The sequence below is a fragment of the Hipposideros armiger genome, unplaced genomic scaffold (genome assembly GCF_001890085.2).
Source record: "Hipposideros armiger isolate ML-2016 unplaced genomic scaffold, ASM189008v1 scaffold_32, whole genome shotgun sequence".
Taxonomy (NCBI): domain Eukaryota; kingdom Metazoa; phylum Chordata; class Mammalia; order Chiroptera; family Hipposideridae; genus Hipposideros; species Hipposideros armiger.
In genome coordinates, this window is record NW_017731382.1 from 3525407 (window position 1) to 3531662 (window position 6256).

A 6256-nucleotide genomic window follows, 5' to 3' on the forward strand; every position below is an offset into this window, starting at 1 on the left:
TTGGCACCATCATTGCGCTCTTCCCGGGTGAGGCAGATCAGTCGCCGGCTTCTGGACGGCCGCTCACAGCGGCTGCTGGCTGCTCACGCTGGCTGCTCACGCTGGCTGCTGGCTACACACGGTAGCCCATGGCCACCCACTGCCACAGGGGCTGCAGCCTCAACAGCTCCAGGTTGAGCTGTTGTTCAGCATCTTAGCTGTAGAGGGCAGTGTCACTGGTCCTCATATGTGGGATCTGAACCGGGGCCCTCTGGCATCCCAAGCCAGTTCTTAACCATGGCGCCACTCGGCCGGCCCAGAGCTAATGAGTTTTGATATTCTACAATGGTTGAGAGAAAACTGTGGAAACACTCATTAGCACATACAAATTATTTGAAATTCAAATTTCCAGGTCCACAAATAAACTTTTGTTGGAACACAGCCATGCTTGTTTTGTTTCCACATTTTCCGTGGGTGTTTTTTTGCCACTGTGGCCAAAGTGAGTGATTGCGGTAGAGACCATATACATGGCGCCCGCGTCCCTTTCCACTGCTGCTTGGAACAATGCAGATTGTGTTACATGGTTATAACTCACGGCATCCTGAGTGTCACACACGTTGCCATACTGTGACTTTAAGAATACCTTGCTAGTGCATACCCTTTATGTCAAACAACAGAAGAAGGTAGAGTAGACGTTGTCGTGCTTATAATGCACAATGCAGTGGACAATGCTGTTATCAAATCACATGGCAAGACACCGTGTTCACTGTGCAATGGTACCGTGGCTATGCTAAAAGGGTACGAGATACATCAATGCCACCAGACAAAGCATTCGTCAAAATAGCCCCAAATCACAGGAAAGTAATGGTCAGAAAAATGAGAAAAAATTCAAACAATGTCTTATGACAGAATTTCTTCACACAAAACTGAGGAAGAATTGGCTATCAAAATAAGTTGTAAAGTGGCTCATTTCTTAACCAAGAAAGAAAGCCGTTTGTAAATGGTAAGTTAGTTAAATGGTGTTTGTTTGCAACAGCTGGGAATAAACATGTCCAGGAAAAACAAAAAAAACACCTTGTTTAAGAATATTAGCTTTGCGTTGAGAATTGTTGCTTGAAGAATTTAGGACATATGTTCACATTGGACGCAGCAGCGATTTAAAAACAGGGCAGGTGTTACTTTTTGTGTTTTATTTCAGGAGTCAATGCTAAGCTAGAGGCCACTAAAGAATTAGCCTCAATGAACAGTCTGCATTGAAAAAGTACCAGTGAGACTATTTCCAAAGAAGCTGATGTCTTCTTCCAGGACAGTCTTTAATTCCTTTGGGAAAAAAGTGTTAATATGATACTAAATAAATTAGGATTGATGGTGATGACAAAAATAATAACAGGAACCTAACTGGTCACAGTGGGAGGATGTTAGAGGAACATATTTTGAAAACTAGTAAATAAAGATGAAGAAGCAAGCATTTGGCTTGCCTATCTTATACACACTGTACATTTGGGTGAGCAAATGGTAAATGAGAGGGAGTTTCCTTTTAGAAAGAAGCATCCCAGCTAATGCGTGGATAAGGAATGCTATTATTAGTTTTTGACCATATTTCCACCCCTGATGAATTAATGAATGTAGACATTGAATATTGGTCACGCTCTCAAGAAAAAGAGAGAAAACAAGACATCATATCTTTCCTGATAAAAGTAAGACAGCACCACCTATGACGCCGTCTTGCCAACAAAATCAAGCCTGAATTTGATGAAGCTTCTAAGACCAACCCCAAGTTCCCATGGACCGAGGAACACGTTAAACTGCAGCTCAAGAATTCAGTCAGCAAAATCTAGGCTGTGGGAAGTAAATTGTTTCAAGGAAGAAGAAGGGAGATGGATGGAGGACCTACAAACTCAAAGGAACATGACATTTATGTCCAGGAATGTTATTTTTGGATCCTTATCTGTTTTATTTATTGTTATTTTTTTTTGTTGTTATTTTTTTAGAACAGTTTTAGATTTAAAGCGAAAATGAGTGGAAGGTACAGAGATGTCCCCTTACACTCCCTGGCCCCACATGTGCGCACCATGTCCCCAATTATCAACATTCCCCACTAGAGCGGTACATTCATTACAGCTGATGAGCCTACAACACCCCATCGCTGTCACCTACAGTCCATGGTTTACGTCACAGCTCACCCTTGGTGTTAAACTTTCTGTGGGTTTGGACAAATGTATGACATGTATCCATCATCACACAGAGTACTTTCACGGCCCTAAAAATCCTCTGTGCTCCATGATTGATTCCCCCACACCCCAAGTCCTGGCAACCCCTGACCTTTTCACTGTCCCCACAGTATCGCCTTTTCCAGAATGCCATATAGTTGGACTTATACAGCATATATAGCCTTTTCATGTAGTAATATTCATTTGTTGCCTCCATGTCTCTTCATGGCTTGATAGATCATTTCTTTTTAGCAGGAGTAATAGTCCACTGTCTGGATGGACCAGTTTATTCACACATTCCTCTACCGAAGGCCATCTTGGTTGCTTTCAGTATGTTCCACCTATGTATAAAGCTGCCATAAACATCTGCATGCAGGTTCTTGTGTGGGTATAAGTTTTCAACTCCTTTGGGTAAATAGCAATGAGTAGCATTTATCAAGGAGTGATGGATTGTATAGTAAGAACATGTTTCATTTGGGAAGAAACCCACAAACAGTCCTCCAAAGTGGCTGCACCATTTGCATCCACCCCACAGTGACTGAGAGTTCCTGTGGCTCCACGTCCCTGTCAGCGTTTGTGGTGTCGGCGCTCTGGGTCTTGGCTGTTCTAACAGGTGTGTGGCGGTACCTCCTTGTTGTCTTAGCTTGCGTCTCCCTGATGACAGAAGATGTGGAGCATCTTTTCATGTGTTTATTTGCTACCTGTAAATCTTCTTTGCTGATTTTTCAGTTACGGTCTTTGGCTCATTGTTTAATTGGTTGTTTCATTTTCTTATTGTTAAGTATTAAGAGTTCTTCGTATATTTTGGATAGCAGTGCATTATCAGGTGTGTCTTTTGAAAATATTTTCTTCCATCTGTGCCTCGTATTCTCATGCTATTGACACTGTTGCAGAGCAGGAAAATGTGATTTTAATGAAATCCATCTTATCAGTTATTTCTTTCATGGGTCGCGTCTTTGGTGTTTTATCTAAAAAGACATCACCATATCCAAGGTCATCTTGGTTTCCTCCCATGTCATCTCGTAGTTTTATAGTTTTGTGTTTTACACTGAAGGCTATGATCCATTTTGAGTTAATTTTTGTGAAGAGTGTAAGATCTGGATCTAGATTCATTTTTCTGCATATGGAAACCCACTTGTTCCGGCACTATTTGTTGAATAGGCGATATTTTCTCCATTGTGTTGCCTTTGCTCCCTTGTCAAAGATTAGTTGATTATGTTTATGTAAGTCTATTTCTGAGCTCTCTATGTTGTGCCTTGGCTCTATTAGTCTGTCTTTTGCCAATAACCACCCTATCCTGATTACTGTAGGTTTATAGCAAGCAGGGTTTCATCGGTCCTCCAACTCTATTCTTTAATATTGTGTTGGCTATTCTGGGTCTTTTGCCTCGCCAAATAAATTTTAGAATTGGCTTGTTGATCTCTGCAAAATAATTGCTGATGCTTTGATTAGGATTGCAGTGAACCTGTAGACCAATTTGGAGGGAACTGACAACCTGAGAATACTGAGTCTTTCTAGTCATGAACATGAAATACTCCTTCATTCATTTAGTTCTTTGATTTCGATCATCAGTTTTGTCGTTTCCTCAAATAGGTCTTTTATGTATTTTGTCAGATGTATACCTAAGTATTTCATTTTTGGGGTGCTAATGTAAATGTTATTTTGTTTTTTTAAATGAGATTTTACATTTTCACTACTGGTGTACAGAAAAACGATTTACTTTTGTATTTTAAAATTGTATCCTGTAAACTTGCTATCATCACTATTACTAGCTCTAAAAGGTTTTTTTTGGTCAATTCTTTGGTTTTCCTGTCTAGATCAGGGGTCAGCTAACTGCGGCTCGTGAGCCACATGCAGCTCTTTGGGTACGTTCCGTCTCAAAAGTTTGCTGACCCCTGGAAGAGCCAACCCTGTCCCTCACAACAATTTAAAAATTATTTGAGAGCCATAAATATATTTTTACATAATCACCATTATGTGAATAGTATCCTGTACACTTTTATAAATGAAACTATGATAGTTTTATTTTCATTTTCAATTTTACTTCAGAGCCATAGTTTGCGAGCCACAGTTTGCTGACTTCAGGCAGCTCTTCCGTCTCAAAAGTTTGCAGACTCCTGACATAGATGTTCATGTCATCTAGAAACCAAGACAATTTTATGTCTTTCATTCCAATCTGTATACCTTTTTATTTCCTTTTCTTGTCTTATTGCATTAACTAGAAATTCCAGTACAATGTTGAAAAGCAGTGGTGAGAGGAGATATCCTTTCCTTGTACCTGATCTTAGTGGTAAAGCTGTGAATTTCTCATCATTAAATATGTCAGCTATGGGTTTTTTGTAGATATTCTTTATAAAGTTGAGGAAGTCCCTTTTATTCCTAGTTTATTAAGAGTTTTTATCATGAATGGATGTTGGATTTTTGACAAATGCTTTTTCTGCATCTATTGATATGGATTATCATGTGATTTTTTTCAATTTTAGCCTATTGATGTGATGGGTCACATCAATTCATTTTCAGATGATGAACCAACCTTCCTTGCATATCTGGGATAAATGCCAATGGGACATGGTATGTAATTCTTTTTATACATCATTGGATTTGATGTGCTACTATGTTGTTGAAGATTTTTGCCTCTATGTTCATGAGAGATATTAGTCTGTAGTTTTCTTGTAATGTTTTTATCTGATTTTGTTATTACAGTATGTTGGCATCATAGAATGAATTTGGAAGTATTTCCTCTGTTTCTATTCTCTGAAAGAAACTGTAGAGAATTAGTATAATTTCTTCCTTAAAGGTTTAGTAGAATTTCCCAGTGAACCCATCTCAGGCTGTTGCTTTCTGATTTGGAGAGTTGTTAATTATGATTCAATTTCTTTAATAGATACAGGTCCATTCAGATTGTCTATTTCTTCTTATGTGTGTTTTGGTAGATGACATCTTTCAGGGAATTGATTCATTTCATGTAAGTTATCAAAATTTGGGGGCATAGAACTCATACTGTTCCTTTATTATCCTTTTAATGTCCATAAGATCTGTAGTGATGTCTCCTCTTTCATTTCTGATATTAGTAATTTGTATTCCCTCTCTTTTTTTCTTGATTAGCCTGGCTAGAGGCTTATCAAATTTATTGATCTTTTCAAAGAACCAGCATTGTTTTCATGATTTTCTCTAATGATTTCCTGTTTTCAATTTCATTGATACATGCTCAAATTTTTATTGTTTATTTCTTTTGTTCATTTTAATTTCCTTTTTCTATTTTTCTAATGTGCAAGCTAAGATGCTAGATTTTAGATCTTTCCGCTTTTCTAATATATGCTTTAATGCTGTACATTTCCCCCGAGCTTTGCTTTTGCTGCATTCCACAAATTTTGATAAGTGTGTTTTCATTTTCATGTATTTCAAAATATTTTAAAATTTGTCTTGAGATTTCTTCTTAAATCCATGTATTACTTAGAAGTGTGTTGTTTAATCTCTATGTATTTTTGTGACTTTCCATTTATCTTTCTGTTCTTGATTTCTAGTTTAATTCCATTGGGTTCTGGGATAAGACATTGTATGAGTTCTATTCTTTTACATTTGTGAAGGTGTGTTTTATGGCCCAGAAGTGGTCTATATTAGTAAATGTTCCATGTGAGATTGAGAAGAACGTGTATTCTTCTGTTGCTGGATGATGTCGTCTATAGATGTCAATTATATCTAGTTGATCGATGATGTTGTTAAGTTCAACTCCATCCTTACTGATTTTCTGCTGGCCCAATTTGTCCATTTCTGATAGAGGGGTGTTGAAGTCTCCAACTTGGATAGTAGATTCATCCATTTCTCTTTGCTTTTCTATTATTTTTTGCTTCACATAGTTTGACACTCTGTTGTTATGCTCATGTACCTTAGGACTGTTCTGTCTTTTTGGAGAATTGACCCCTTTATCATTATGTAATGAATGCCCTTTTTTGTTCCTGGTAACTTTCCTTACTTTGAAGTCGGCTTTGTCTGAAACTAATATGGCTACTCCTGCTTTCTTTTGATTAGTGTTAACATGGTATATTTTTATCCATCCATTCACTTTT